Source organism: Neomonachus schauinslandi, chromosome 11, assembly GCF_002201575.2.
Source record: "Neomonachus schauinslandi chromosome 11, ASM220157v2, whole genome shotgun sequence".
Lineage (NCBI taxonomy): Eukaryota > Metazoa > Chordata > Mammalia > Carnivora > Phocidae > Neomonachus > Neomonachus schauinslandi.
In genome coordinates, this window is record NC_058413.1 from 62757635 (window position 1) to 62772537 (window position 14903).

General features: G+C 39.3%; 1 protein-coding gene across 4 annotated transcripts in view; it reads left to right on the forward strand.

Moving 5' to 3' along the window:
• Window positions 1–14903, forward strand: part of ANKRD42 (ankyrin repeat domain 42) — a 74922-nt gene that overhangs the window by 51777 nt on the left and 8242 nt on the right. The gene's annotated exons all lie outside the window — the stretch shown is intronic.

The following is a 14903-nucleotide window of genomic DNA, read 5'->3' on the forward strand; positions in this document are numbered from 1 at the left end:
AAGAACTGATAGGATTTGCTCATAGATTTGGATCTGAGATGTTACAGAATGAGAATAATCAAGGTTGACTCTTAGATTCTTGGCCTGGGCTACTAGGTTGTGAGTTTAAAAAGACTGTTCTCTCAGGATAGAGTAGCAGGGGAGGCTTTTCAGAAGTGGAATTTGGACTTTTCCTTGAAGGGTGGCCAGAATTAATTAATTGATTAATTAATTAAACTTATTAGAGAGTGCATGCACATGATAAAGAGAGTATAAGCAGAGGGAAGGGGCGGAGGGAGGGGGAGAAGCCGACTCGCCAGTGAACAGGGAGCCCAGCGAAGGGCTCAATCCTAGGACACTGAGATTATGACCTGAGTCGAAGGTAGACACTTAACCGACTGAGCCACCCAGTTGCCCTGAAGGGTGGCTGGAATTTAGATAGGCAAAAAAATAAAAAAGCATTCTATTTATCCAACTTATATTCCAGTATATACTGTGTGCACAGCTCTAGGCTAAGGGACTAGAGCAGGACATCAGAAAAAGTCCTGCTTTCTGGAATTCAGAAAACATTCTGAACCTGCTCAATATAGTATTAAAATAAGTGACTGAAATTGTGCTTTATTAATTCTTTTTTTCTTTCCCATTATTCAACATAGGTTTATTGAATACCTGTTACACTGTTCTAGGTGTTAGGTTTACATTGGTGAACAGAGAGATAATTTTTCCATATTTGCATAATTCTTTTTTTTTTAAAGATTTTTTTTTTTTTTAAGTAATCTCTGTAGCCAGTGTGGGGCTCAAACCCACAACCCCAAGATCAAGAGTCACATACCTTACTGACTGAGCCAGCCAGGTGCTCCCATATTTGTTTATTTCTTAAACTGGCTTGATTTTTTTACTTTTTCAAGCTCTAAAAGTCTTGATATCTGCTCTTTGATTCCTACAATTAATAACATATTTGTTGGTGGGATTTCCTAAAATAGTGTTGTCATTTTATTATGAAATACAAATTTATAACTCTATAAAAATACATTTTATTTTTTCTCTCATATGAATTGCATTATGGAGACATATATAACAAAGTTTTAATTTTCGTAATTAGCAATGAAGGACAATCTTACTTCATTAAATGATATCCTATTGTGCTTGGATTGCCATAACAATATACCATTGATTGAGTGGCTTAGAAATTTATTTTCTCACAGTTTTGGAGGTTGGAGGTCCCAGATCAGAGTCTGGCAGAATCTCTTTCTGGTGAGGTCTCTCTTTCTGGCTTGGAGACAGCCACCTTCTTTCTGTGTCCTCGCATGGTAGAGACTAAGCAAACTTTGGTGTGTTTTCTTATAAGGATACTAATCCCATTGGACCAGGGCCCCACCTTCATGACCTCATCTAACTAATTACCTTGCAAAGGCCCCATCTCCAAATACTATCACGTTAAGAATTAGGACTTAAACATATGAACTCAGAGGAGACATAAACATTGAGTCCATAACAGAGGATTAAACATTAAAGCACTCCAAATTAGTGAGTAGAAGTGGATGTGTTTCTGTCTCTTCAGGAGACATGTTACTAGGTTGATGCAAATAAATATTCAAGAATGAGCAGGACTGTGGCTTATTTTATTTTATATTATTGAACATACTGGATCTCATTTGATGTCTAGTAATTGGAGCAAATTTTAATTCCTCTAACATTTCTACTGGTGGTATGGCATAGAACTCTTGTGTCAGAACTTTCATTTTCCAAAATCCTAATGGTAATTATTTACATTTCCCTAGTGTTTTACACTCATAGAATACTTCTACATACATCATTCACAGTAAGACTGTGAAATAGGTAATATCTCTGTTTTCTATCTCAAGAAAAGCTCGTTTAGTAGAATATTCATATTTGATAGATAAATTCAGTTTAAGTAATCTCTACACCCATTGTGGGTCTTGAACTCACGACCTTGAGATCAAGAGTCACACATTTTTCTGACTGAGCCAGCCAGGTGCCCCTAAAGAAATTGAAGTTCAAAAAAGCTAAATTACTTGTCCAGAGTCACCCAGTGACTGGAAGTAAGGCTTTCGGATTTCTCTACATAGTGCTCTTGTCACAACACAGATGGCCTCCTGACAGGAGTATTTTCATGCTACATAACTCTATTTACTTCTTATGGTATTTGGTTAGAGAGCCATGGTTCATATGAATGAATGAGAAGAACTGTTTCAGTGGAGCTCTTTCATAGAAGAAAGGCGAGAAGGATCTATTTGAACTGAGGCTAATCAAAACAAAGGCAGCTGTATAAGTGGAGCTTGGGCATTGGATTCAGACATCAGAGCTTCACGACTTTCTAGCTTTGTTAATCTCTGAGCCTCAGTTTCCTCATCTATAAAAATGAGAATATTATAATGTCATTCCCACAGAATTATAAAGATTAAATGAATACACTAGCAAATGGTAAGTACCTAACCCGTAATAGAGGCTCAGTAAATGTCCATTCCCTTCCTCTTGATCTGTGGAAAATATTTTTGGTTTTTCAGGCAGGAAGAACTAGTTGGACCAACTATGAACTATGGACCAGTTCTATGGACCAACATAGATGTGTTCTATAAGGAAAATTTCTAATTCATGTCTAGATTTTTAAAAATTTAAAATTAAGAAGATCTAATTGAAGTATAATGGATGTATAATATTAATTTCAGGTGTACAACATAGTAATTCAGTAATTGTGTACATTGTGAATGTTCACCATGATGTGTATTACACTATTATTGACTATATTCTCTATTTTCATCCTGGTGACTTATTTACTTTATAACTGGACGTTTGTGCCTCTTAATCCTCTTCACCCATTTCACTCATCTCCCTACCCTGCTCCCCTTTGGCAGCCCCCAGTTCTCCATATTTATGAGTCTGTTTCTCTCTTTGTTGTTGTTTGTTTGCAGTTTGTGACAACATGGATATACTTGGAGGGTATTATGCTAAGTGAAACAAGCCAGACAGAGTAAGACAAATACCATATGATTTTACTTGTATATGGAATATAAATAAACAAAACAGATGAACAAAGAAATAAAATTTGTAAGAGCTCCCGGAACATTGTCAGGCAGATTGCTACTCTCCAGGGGATGGTGAGAGCCTCTTCCCCAGTGAATGCAACCAAGGGAAGACCTGAAGATGCTGATATCAGGTGTTCCCGACACACAGCCCACCGAGATCACCCTGTAGTGAGGCTCAGAGTTAATGATCCTTTCAGTATTTCCAGATAACTTTATTTTAAAGAGCTTTGTGGTATATCTTGAAATCTGGGATTCTGATACCTCCAGTTTTGTCTTAAGGTTGCTTTGGCTACTCACAATCTTATGTACTTAACATAAATTTTAGGGTTATTTGTTCTAGTTCTGTGAAAAATAATATTGGTGTTTTGATAGGGATTGTATTGAATCTTGGATTGCTTTGGGTAGTATGGACATTATAACCATGAGAAGATATGTCTTAACATTTGTTTATGTCGTCTCAGTTTCTTTCATCAGCATTTTATAGTTTTCAGAGTATCGGTCTTTTTCTTTTTTAAATTTTATTTTATTATGTTATGTTAGTCATCATACAATACATCATTAGTTTTTGATGTGGTGATCCATGATTCATTGTTTTCATATAACACCCAGTGCTCCATGCAGTACGTGCCCTCCTTAATACCCATCATCAGGCTAACCCATCCCCCCACCCCCTCCCCTCTAGAACCCTCAGTTTGTTTCTCAGAGTCCATAGTCTCTCATGGTTCATCTCTCCCTCTGAGTCCCCCCCTTTCATTTTTCCCTTCCTTCTCCTAATGTCCTCCATGCTATTCCTTATGTTCCACAAATAAGTGAAGCCATACGATAATTGACTTTCTCTGCTTGACTTATTTCACTTAGCATAATCTCCTCCAGTCCCATCCATGTTGATGTAAAAGTTGGGTATTCATCCTTTCTGATGGCTGAGTGATATTCCGTTGTATATACAGGCTACATCTTCTTTATCCATTCACCTGTTGAAGGGCATCTTGGCTCTTTCCACAGTTTGGCTATTGCGGACATTGCTGCTATGAACGTTGGGGTGCATATGGCCCTTCTTTTCACTACATCCATGTCTTTGGGGTAAATACCCAGTAGTGCAATTGCTGGGTCATAGGGTAGCTCTATTTGAAATTTTTTGAGGAGCCTCCACACTGTTTTCCAAAGTGGCTGTACCAACTTGCATTCCCACCAACAGTGTAAGAGGGTTCCCCTTTCTCCACAACCTCTCCAACATTTGTTGTTTGTTGCCTTGTCAATTTTAGCCATTCTAACTGGTGTAAGGTGGTATCTCAATCTGGTTTTGATTTGAATTTCCCTGATGGCTAATGATGATGAACATTTTTTCATGTGTCTGTTAGCCATTTGTGTGTCTTCTTTGGAGAAGTGTCTGTTCATGTCTTCTGCCCATTTTTGTACTTGATTATTTTTTGGGTGTTGAGTTTGAGAAGTTCTTTAGAGATCTTGGATACCAGCCCGTTATCTGTAGTGTCATTTGCAAATATCTTCTCCCATTCTGTGGGTTGCCTCTTTGTTTTGTTGACTGTTTCCTTTGCTGTGCAGAAGCTTTTTATCTTGATGAAGTCCCAAAAGTTCATTTTTGCTTTTGTTTCACTAGCCTTTGGAGATGTATCTTGAAAGAAGTTGCTGTGGCCGATGTCAAAGACGTTACTGCCTATGTTCTCCACTAGGATTTTGATGGATTCCTGTCTCACATTGAGGTCTTTCATCCATTTTGAGTTTATCTTTGTGTATGGTGTTAGAGAATGGTTGAGTTTCATTCTTCTGCATGTGGCTGTCCAATTTTCCCAGCACCATTTATTGAAGAGACTGTCTTTTTTCCATTGCATATGTTTTCTTGCTTTGTCGAAGATTATTTGACCATAGAGTTGAGGGTCCATATCTGGGCTCTCTCTTCTGTTCCATTGGTCTATATGTCTGTTTTTGTGCCAGTACCATGCTGTCTTGGTGATCACTGCTTTGTAATACAGCTTGAAATCCGGCAACGTGATGCCCCCAGTTTTGTCTTTCACCTCCTTGGTTAAGTTTATTCCTGGATATCTTATTCTTTTTGGCACAATTGTAAGTGGAATTGTTTTCTTAATTTCTCTTTCTGCTATTTTAGTGTAAGAGATGCAGCTGATTTCTGGGGATTAATTTTGTATTGTGCAACTTTACTGATGTCATTTATTACTTGTGGTGGAGTCTTTAGGATTTTCTATGTATAGTATCATGTCATTTGTAAATAGTGACGATTTAACTTCTTCCTTACCAATTTGGATTTCTTTAAAGTTTTTTGTTATTGCCTGATTGCTGTGGCTAGGACTTCCAGTACTATGTTGAATTGAAGTGGTGAGAGCTGACATCCTCATCTTGTTCCTAATCTTAGAGGGAAAGCTCTGTTTTTCAGCATTGAGTATTTTCTCAGTGGCAGGTTTGTCATATATGGTTTTTATTATATTCAGGTATGTCCCATCTAAATCCATTTTATTGAGAGGTTTTTTTTTTTTATCATGAACAGATACTGCATTTTGTCGAATTCTTTTTTCTGCATTTATTGAGCTGTTCATATGGTTTTTATCCTTTATTTTGTTGATGTGGTGTATGTATCATGTTGATTTGCAAATATTGAACCACGCTTGCATCCCAGAATAAATCCCGCTTGATTATGGTGAATGAGCCTTTTAACGTATTGTTCAGTATGGCTTGCTAATATTCCTTTGAGAATTTTTGCATCTATGTTTATCAGAGATATGGGCCTGTGGGTTTTTTTGTTTTTTTGTTTTGTTTTTTGTTTTGTAGTGTCTCTGGTTTTGGTATTAGGGTAATGCTAGCTTTGTTGAATGTGGAAGTTTTCCTTCCCTCTATTTTTGGGAATAGTTGGAGGAGAATAGGTATTAACTCTTGTTTAAATGTTTGGTGGAATTCACCTGTGAATACATCTGGTCCTGGACTTCTTTTTGTTGGGAGTTTTTTGATTACTGATTCAGTTTCATTACTGGTACTGGTCTGTTCAGATTTTCTACTTCTTCCTGATTCAGTTTTGAAAGTTTATATGTTTCTACGAATTTCTTCTAGGCACTTTGTTGGCATGTAATTTTTTGTGGTATTCTGTTATAACCTTTTGTATTTCTGTGGTGTTGGTTGTTACTTCTCTTTCATTTTGGATTTTACTTGTGTCCTCTGTCTCTCTCTTTTTTTGGTGAATCTGGCTAAAGTTTTTTTTTTTTTTTTTAGTTATGTTCAGTTAGTCACTATAGAGTACATCATTAGTTTTTGATGTGGTGGTCAATGTGGCTAAAGGTTTATCAGTTTTACCTTTTCACAGAACCAGCACTTGGTTTCATTGATCTTTTCTCTCGTGTTTCTTTTTTTTTTTAAGTCTCTACTTCATTTATTTCTGCACTAATCTTTATTATTTCCTTTTTCTACTAACTTTGGGCCTTGTTTGTTCTTTTTATAGTTCCTTTAGATATATGGTTAGATTATTTATTTAACATTTTTCTTGTTTCTTGAGGTAGGCTTGTTCTACTATAACTCTCCCTCTTAAAATTGCTTTTGCTACATTCCCAAAGATTTAGGACTGTTGTGTTTTCATTTCCATTTGCCTCCATTTTTTTTTTTTTTAAATTTCCTCCTTGATTTCTTTGTTGACCCATTGATGGTTTTGTAGAATGTTGTTTGAAGCCTTCATGTGTTTGTGCTTTTTTCCACTTTTTTTTTCCTTGGGATTTATTTCTAGTTTCATAATGTAGTTGAAAAATATGATGTAATTTCAGTATTCTTAAATGTATTGAGACTTGTTTTGTGGCCTAACTTGATCCGTCCTGCAGAATGTTCCATGTGTGCTTGAAAATAATGTGTATTCTGTTGTTTTTGGAAAGAATGTTCTGTATATACCTGTTAAGTTCATTTGGTCTAATGTATCATTGAAAGGCACTGTTTCCTTACTGATTTTCATCCTGGATGATCTATCCATTGATGTAAGTGAGGTTTTAAAATCCTCTACTCTTACTATATTACATTCATCCCTCATATCTGTTAGTATTTGCTTTATTTATTTAGCTGTTCCAATGTTGGGAGCACAGATATTTAGAGTTGTTATATCCTCTTGTTGTATTGACCTGTTAGTCATTATGTAATGTCCTGTTGGTCTCTTGTTACAGTCTTTGTTTTAAAGTCTATTTTGTCTGATATAAATATTTCTACCTCAGCTTTTTTTTTTCCTTCAATTTCACTTTGTGGAATATCTTTTTCCATCCTTTCACTTTTAGTCTGTATGTGTCTTTAGGTCTGAAGTGAGTTTATAGTTTTTGTTCTCAAGTCTATTTTACCTAAAAGAAATATTGCTACCCTAGCTTGCTTTCCTTTCCTTTCCCTCTCCCTCTTCTTTCCACTTCCTTTGCATAGAATATCTTTTTCTGTCCTTGCACTTTCAGTCTTTATGTGTCTTCAGGTCTGAAGTGAGTTTACAGTTTTTGTTTTGTTTTAAAGCCTATTTTACCTGAAATAAGTATTGCTACCTCAGCTTTCTTTTCTTTTCTCTTCTCTTTTCCCTTCCCTTCCCTTTTTTCCTTCCTTCCTTCCTTTGCTTCCATTTGCATAGAATATCTTTTTCTGTCCTTCTACTTTCAGTCTGTATGTGTCTTTAGGTCTTAAGTGAGTCGCTTGTGGGCAGCATATAGATAGGTCTTGTTTTTTTATCCATTCTGTCACCCTATGTATTTTGGTTGGAGCATTTAGTCCATTTACATTCAAAGTAATTACTTTTTTTTTTTTAAGATTTTATTTATTTGAGAGAGAGAGAGCACAAATAGGGGGAGGGGCAGAGGTAGAGAGAGAGAGAATCTCAAGCAGACTTAGCTGAGTGCAGAGCCCAACTCGGGGCTCAATCTCACGACCCTGAGATCATGACCTGAGCCAAAACCAGGAGCGGACACTTAAGTGACTTAAGTGCCTCTATACCACATCTTCTTTATCCATTCATCAGTCAATGGACATTTGGGCTGTTTCCATAATTTGGTTATTGTAGATAATGCTGCTATAAACACAGGGGTGCATGTATCCCTTTGAATTAGTATTTTTGCATTCTTTCGGTAAATACCTAGTAGTGTGATTGCTGGATTGTAGGGTAGTTCTATTTTTAACTTTTTGAGGAACCTCCATACTGTTTTCCATTGTGGCATTGCCAGTGTGCATTCCCACCAATGGTGCAAGAGGGTTCCCTTTCTCCACATCCTCACCAACACCTGACGTTTCTTGGGTTTTTGATTTTAGCCATCTGACAGGTGTGAGGTGATAGCTCATTGTGCTTTTGAATTGCATTTCCCTGATGATAAGTGATATTGAGCATCTTTTCATGTGTCTGTTGGCCATCTGTATGTCTTCTTTGGAAAAATGTCTTTTCATGTCTTCTCCCCATCTTTAAATTAGATTTTTGGTTCTTTGGGTATCGAGTTTTATAAATTCTTTATATATTTTGGATACTAACCCTTTATCAGATATATCATGTACAAATATCTTCTCCCATTCCCTAGGTTGCCTTTTAGTTTTGTTGATTATTTCCTTGGCTGTACAGAAGCTCTTTATTTTGATATAGTCCCAATAGTTTATTTTATTTTTGTTTCCCTTGCCTCAGGACACATATCTAGAAAGAAGTTGTTATGGCCAGTGTCAAAGAAGTTACTGCCTGAGTTCTAGGATTTTTATGGCTTCATGTCTCACATTTAGGTCTTTAATCCATTTTGAATTTATTTTTGTGCATGGTGTTAGAAAGTGGCCTGTTTTATTCTTTTGGATGTTGCTGTCCTATTTCCCGAACACCATTTGTTGAAGAGACATTCTTTTTCTCATTGGATATTCTTTCTTACTTTGTTGAAGATTAATTGGCCGTATAGTTATAGGTTCATTTCTGGGTTTCCTATTCTGTTGCATTGATCTCTGTGTCTATTTTTATGGCAGTGCCATACTGTTTTGATCACTACAGCTCTGTAATACAATTTGAAGTCCAGGATTGTGATGTCTCCAGCTTTGCTTTTCTTTTTCAAGGTTGCTTTGGCTATATGGGGTCTTTTGTGGTTCCATACAAGTTTTACGATTGCTTGTTCTAGTTCTGTGAAAAATGCTGTTGGTATTTTGATAGAGATTGCATTAGATGTGTAGATTGCTTTGGGTAGTACAGATATTTTAACAATATTTGGTCTTCCAATCCATGATCATGGAATGTCTTTCCATTTCTTTATGTCATCTTGAATTTCTTTCATCAGTGTTTCATAGTTTTCAGAGTACAGGTCTTTCATCTCTTTGGTTAGATTTATTCCTCAGTATCTTATTCTTTTTGGTGCAATTATAAATGGGATTATTTTCTTAATTTTTCTGCTGCTTCTTTCTCTCTTTTGTTGAGCTTCATTGCTTTCCATTACTAGGTCATTATTTTATTCCTCTGTTTCTTCCAGCCTTCTGTTCATTGTATCAGGTGTGTTTCTAATCCCATTTATTGCATTCTTCATCTCTAATTGATTCTTTTTTAACTCTTTTACCTCTGTGGTAAGTGTCTCACTGATGTTTTCTATTCTTTTCTCAAGTCCAGTGAGTGTTCCTATGATTATTGCTTTAATATGTTCCTCAGGCATGTTAATTACATATGTTTCACTTAGATCTCTAGCAATGGCCTTATCTTGTTCTTTGATTTTGGATAAATTCCTCTGTCTTCTCATTTTGTCTAATCTCTGCCTGCTTCTCTCTGTTAGAAAAGCCAGTTGTTTCTCTTGTTCCTGGAAATAATGGCCTTATGAAGAAGTCATGTAGTGCCCAAACCCTGGTGCTTTAGGAAGTGTCTCTGGTGTGTGCTGCGTGCAGTGTACTGTTGTGTTTTGGCTGCTCTATCCTTCAAGCCAGTAGTCTGCAGAGGCTCTCCTTGCCTGCTGGGGGCAGTGTTTGGTCCCTGGCCTGAATGTGGCAAGTTTTAACTAGGTGTGCTTTGGTCTGCTTGTGAAGTGAGACCTGTCACCACCACCACTGGAACTGAAGTCTAGCAAAACTCTGTGGTTGGGAGATGGGTTATGGGCTGGAGTTTGTGCTGGTCTTCTAGGGGAGGGGCCTGCCATGCTGGGACTGAGGAATGCCTGACTGAGAAGGGCAGTTGCCCCAGAACACAAGGAGGTGGGGTTACTGTAAGCAAGTTAGGCAGCCAGTGTCCTGCTGTGGTGCTTTCTTGTAGGTGGCTCTGTGTTTATGCTGAGGGACAGGGGAGGGATATGGCTCCTTTGTTCCTGGGGTGATATCTCTGTGAATGCTTCCTCTCAGGGATACGCTCCAAGAAGAGCAAATAATTTACTCACTGTGTGCCCTAGGTGTTATTCAGATCACTGTTCACAGGCAGTCTGCCCCTGGGTTGTTTGCCTGCCTTCTCTCTAAGAGCAGCCCCTATGGTTCTGGCTGCTTCCAAATTCCAGCCCACTGACACTTAAAACTCCAGGCTTTAATCCCCTCTGGTTGCAAGAATTCACAAAATTCAGCCCTTCTCACATTCCAAGCCAATGGCTATGGGAAATGTTCTAATTGTGCGTTCCTCTTTGTGCTCCTCTCTCTTTTGCCTTTATCTGTGACCACGGCTCCCTCCCCTCCACAGCAGCCAGCATCTGTTTCCCCGCTAAAGCACATCTCTGCACTTCCTACCTACTTCAGTGTGAACTCTTGCCTACCTTTAGTTGTGGAGTTTGTTTTGCCATTCTTCAGATTTTTCTGGATGACTCTAGTGGATGATTTGATAGTTATCTCATTGTATTTGTGGGATAAGGCAAGCCTAGGGTACTCTTACTTTGCTCTATATATAGAGCACTTTCATATATATATATATATCATATGATATATATATATCTCATATATATATATATCATGCCATTCTCTTCTGGCTTGCCAAATTTCTGCTGAAAAAGCCACTGATAGCATTACGGGGTTTCCCTTGTATGTAACTATCTTCTTTTCTCTTGCTGCTTTTAAAATTCTCTCTCTGTCACTAGTTTTTGCCATTTTAATTACCGTGTGTCTTGGTGTGGACCTCCTTGGGTTGAACTTGTTGGGGGCTCTCTGTGCCTCGTGGATCTGGATTTCTTTTTCCTTCCCCAGATTCAGGAATTTTTCAGCTATTATCTCTTCAAATAAATTTTCCACCCCCTTCTCTCTCTCTCTTCTCCTTTTGTGATTTGTACAATGTGAATGTTATTACACTTGATGTTGTCACTGAGTTCCTTAAGTCTGTTCTCATTTTGTATTATTTTTTTCTATCACCTGTTCAGCTTGCTTGCTTTTTATTACTATGTCCCCCAGGTTACTGATCCATTTTTCTGCTTCCTCTAGTCTACTATTTATTCCATTTACTGTATTTTTAATTTCATTTATTGAGCTCTTCATCTCTGATTGGTTCTTTATTTATGTTTTCTATCTCTTTGTTAAGGGTCTCACTGATGTTCTCCACTGTCCTCAAGTCCAGTGAGTATCTTTATGATCATTACTTTAAGTTCTCTATCAGGCATATTTCTTATATCCATTTTGTTTAGGTCTCTTGTGGTTTTTTCCTGTTTTTTCATTTGGGATATAGTTCTGTCTTCTCATTTTGTCTACCTCTCTGTGTCTGTTTTTGTGTATTAGTAAAGTCAGCAATGTTTCTTGCTCTTGAAAGCAATGGCTTTAAGAAGGATAGGTCCTATAGTGCCTTACAGTGCAGCAACCCCTATTCCCTGGCACTTCAGAGGATCTCCTTTGTGTATTGCATGCACCCTGCTGTTGTGTCCTGGCTGCTTTTTCCTTCAGTTCATTCATCTGCAGAGGCTCACTTTGCCTATTGTGGACATCATTTGGTCCCCAGCCAGGGTGAGGTGCACAGTTTTAACAAGGTGAGCTCAGGTCTGCTTGCAAAATGAGACCTGCTTCTGCTGTGAGGATCAAGGCCCCACAAAATTCACTGGTTGGATATCATGGTGTTGGCAAGATTTTTGCGGGTCTTTTGGGAGAGGGGACTGAGGCAAAAAGTAGCTGAGAAGGGCAGATCTGCTGATACACAGGTGGGTGGGGCTTGGTGTAAGCAAGTTAGTTGCTGAATACTGGCTTTGTGCTGGCTCCTGCTGGCTCCTGCAGGCTCCCGCAGGTGGCCTTGTTTTTATGCTGGGGGGCAAGGGACAGAGAATGTGCCTGCCAGCTCCCTTTGTTTCTGGAGAGGTCTTCCTGTGAGCCCTACCCCTCCAGGACACTCCCTGACAGGAGTAAATAACTGTCCCTCCCATGTGCCCCTGGGGTTTTTTAAACTGCTGCTTCTGGGTTATATATCTGCAGGCTGTTTGTACTGCTGTCTTTTTAAGGGGGAGGACTCAGCTTCTTATCACTCTATAGGCTCTCCCAGAACTGAGCACGCAGGGTTTTAAAATTCCATGCTTTAAGTCTCTCTGGTTTTTAGAACTCATAAAATTCAGCCCCTCTGGCTTTCAGTGCCAAATGTTGTGGGGTTTCATCTTCCTTATGTAGACTCCCCCGTGTGATAGTCTTTCTTGCCCTTCTCTGGACTGGTGTCTCCCTCCTGACTGTGGATGGTTGTGGTCCATTTTGCTCTCCACTGTGTCTCCTCCCTTCCTACCCTCTTTGGTGTGCCCTATTCTTTACCTTTAGTTGTGGAGTTTGTTCTGCATTCTTTGGTTCTTTTTCTGGGTTATTTATGCTGATGTGTTATCTAGTTGTATCCATGGGATGAGGTGAGCTTAGGGTCCTCTTACTTCACCATCTTCCCAACTTCCTCTCTAATCTCTGATATTTTAATTATTATATGTCATGGTGTGGGTGTCTTTGGGTTCATCTTTTTAAGAACTCTGAGTTCCCTAACCTGGATGTTTGTTTCCATCCCCACGTTATGGATGTTTTTAGCTATTACTTCTTTAAATAAGTTTTCTGTCTTTTTATCTCTTCTCCTTCCAGGACCCTATAATGCAAATATATGTTGTCCCAGAGATCCTTTAACCTATCCTCATTTTTTAAAGTTCTTTTTTTCTTTTTCTCTTCACCCTGGGTGCTCTCCATTATCCTGTCTCCCAGATTGTTGATCTGTTCTGTATTCTCTGATCCAATGTTGATTCTCTCTAGTGTTTTTTCATCTCATTTATTATATTCTTCAACTCTGTCTGGTTCTTTTTTATATTTTCTATCTCTTTGTTGAAGGTGTCACTGAGTTCATCCACTCTTCCGTCTGATGGGCATCTTCATGTCAATATTTTGAACAAGTTATCAGGCAGATTATTTATCCTCATTTTATTTAGGTTTTTTTTCTATAGTTTTATCTTGGTCTTTAATTTGATGCATATTCTTCCATCTCCTCATTTTGCTTGGCTTTCTATGTTTGTTTCTATGAATTAGGCAGAACAGCTACTTCTCTTAAACTTGAAGGAATGGCCTTATGTAGGGATGTCCCCTGTATTGTCTGTGTGTGCCTGGTGACTTTGGCTGGCTGGCTGGATCTTTGGCTGGATGGAGGTCCTGGAGCACTCTGCTGGGGCTGCCCTTGTGGCATTGCCAGAGCAGAGGTTGGTGCAGGGCAAGGTATTCCTGGGGCTCTAGTTGCAGAGGGCATGCTGGGTGGACAGCTGAAGCTGAAGTGGGTTTGGCTCAGGGCTCTTTGCATTGAGGGCACCTTGGCAGGACAGGTAGAGCTTAAGTGGGTGGAAGGCAGGGTGTCCCACTGCTCTTGGCACAGAGTGTGCCCTGGCAGGAGGGCTGAAACCAAAGTGGGTGCAAATCAGGATGCCCCAAGGTACTCTGTTCAGGGGGTTCCCTGGTTTAGTGGCTGAAGCTGAGGTGGATGCAGGCCTGGGGGTCCCTTGCACTGTGCTGGGGATCCCCTGGCAAGTCATCCTGAGCCAGTGTAGTATGGGCCTTGATGTTCTAGAGCACTTTGAGCCTGTGTCATGTTGGCGAGGTGGCTGGAGCTGTAATGAGTGCTGACGAGAGTGTCCTGGTGTGCACCACATTGGGACCCGTCTTGGTGGGGCTGGTGTGGGCTAGGGGCCCCCGGCTTACTGAGGGGATAGGCTGGCTATGGCCATCAGATCCTGATTCCATCTGTGCTGTCGAGGTGGAGTGGGAATGTGAGCCATGCAGCTTGCCAGCCCTTCTGATTCAGAGAGAGTTCCAACAGTTGCTCCACTGGTTGACAGGATTCTAATGGTGGTTCCTTTATATTCTAGTTGCCTCTTTAAGCTTTGGCTTTTTTTCTGGGCCTTTGGGCAGACGAATCTGCTCATGGTTCCTCAGTAGTTAGTCCCTTCCCACTGTAGTTCATAACATCAGGAATGGGGATTCCCTTCATTACCATGTCTCTGTCTCTCTTGCTGTTCTCTGTGTGGTCTTTCCATCTTTTGTTGTGCAGAAGCTGTTCAGTCAGCCCTCGGTTCTTATTCAGGAGCAACTGCTCTATAAATAGGTGTAGAGTTAGTGTGTTTGTGTAGGAGGTGAGTTTAGAGTGTTTCATCGCCATCTTAGACTGGAATCTTGCAAAAGTTTTTAATTTTGATGAAGTTTGGTTTATGTACTTTTTATTTTCTTATTTGTGCTTAAGTTACTCTTGGTGATTCTGTTGAGAATGAGCAAGGACGTAGGACCTCATAAAATGAGTAGTTGATCTGTAGACTTACAGTTTACTTCTGAAATTATTTGAGTAAGAGATGTTTTAAGGGGATCATTGTCAGTGAATCATAAAATTTTGAAAAGATGTTTTAGAAAAGAGCAAGAATGTGTTGGGACGCCTGGGTGGCTCAGTCGGTTAAGCGTCTGCCTTCAGCTCAGGTCATGATCCCAGGGTCCTGGGATCGAGTCCCGCATCGGGCTCCCTGCTCTGCCGGG